This window comes from Microtus ochrogaster (genome assembly GCF_000317375.1).
Source record: "Microtus ochrogaster isolate Prairie Vole_2 chromosome 14 unlocalized genomic scaffold, MicOch1.0 chr14_random_1, whole genome shotgun sequence".
NCBI classification, from domain to species: Eukaryota; Metazoa; Chordata; class Mammalia; order Rodentia; family Cricetidae; genus Microtus; species Microtus ochrogaster.
In genome coordinates, this window is record NW_004949096.1 from 10,026,422 (window position 1) to 10,027,309 (window position 888).

The window sequence follows — 888 nt, forward strand, 5'->3', positions numbered from 1 at the left end:
ACACACACACATACAAAATGCATATGCTCTTAAAGTGGACTCAAATAGCTAATCCTGAGTAGATATAATTGCAATCTAATTTCACCTTCCAGAATTTATGATAGGAAATAAAATCAAGTCATACTGACAAGGAAGGGCAGAAAAATGGAGTCAGGAATAAGAACTGACACCTGTGACATTTCAATATTAGGTGATCAGGGTTAAGAAAAAAGAACCCTACAGAGTCTAGGAAGGAACAAGATAGAAGACCATTAAATAAAACAAAGAATGTATCTACTGTCCTAGAAGCAAAGTAAATGAAATACATTGTGAGTAGAGGTGGCTAACTCTCTCGCATGATGTTTACTGTCCTAGAATACAAAAGACTCACAAGTGGATAGTTAATTTAACAACATGAGGTCATTACAGCCTCGACAAAATGATGTCATTTTGTTGGATTATATGAGTTAGTTGAAGTCAGAATTAATTGAATAAAAATGAATTACAGAAAGGAAGAAGACAGGAGAAACATAAAGGTGGGACATGAAAGAAGTAGAGGGAAAGTCAAGAGGGTGAGAAAGAGGGTGGTAGATAAAGTGAGTGTGGCGAAAGGAATGGGACTATAGAAGATGTTGGAAAGGAAAGAAAGGAAGAAGAAGAGAAGAAGGAAGAGGAAGAAACAATGAAACCCTATTTAGTGGAACTAAAAAGCTTGCACAGTGCTCGGCATAGATCCACTAAGTTTATAAGTGTGCTCCTCACCTATGCACAATCCATCTAGAGTTTGGCATCGATCAAGATTATTCAGGGATCCTTGAATGTCCCAGTGTCTAAGTTTTTGAAATAGTAAAGGAAGGAATGGTATCAGAAATTGAGCCATGGGCATACCTTAGATTCTTTTTTTTTTTT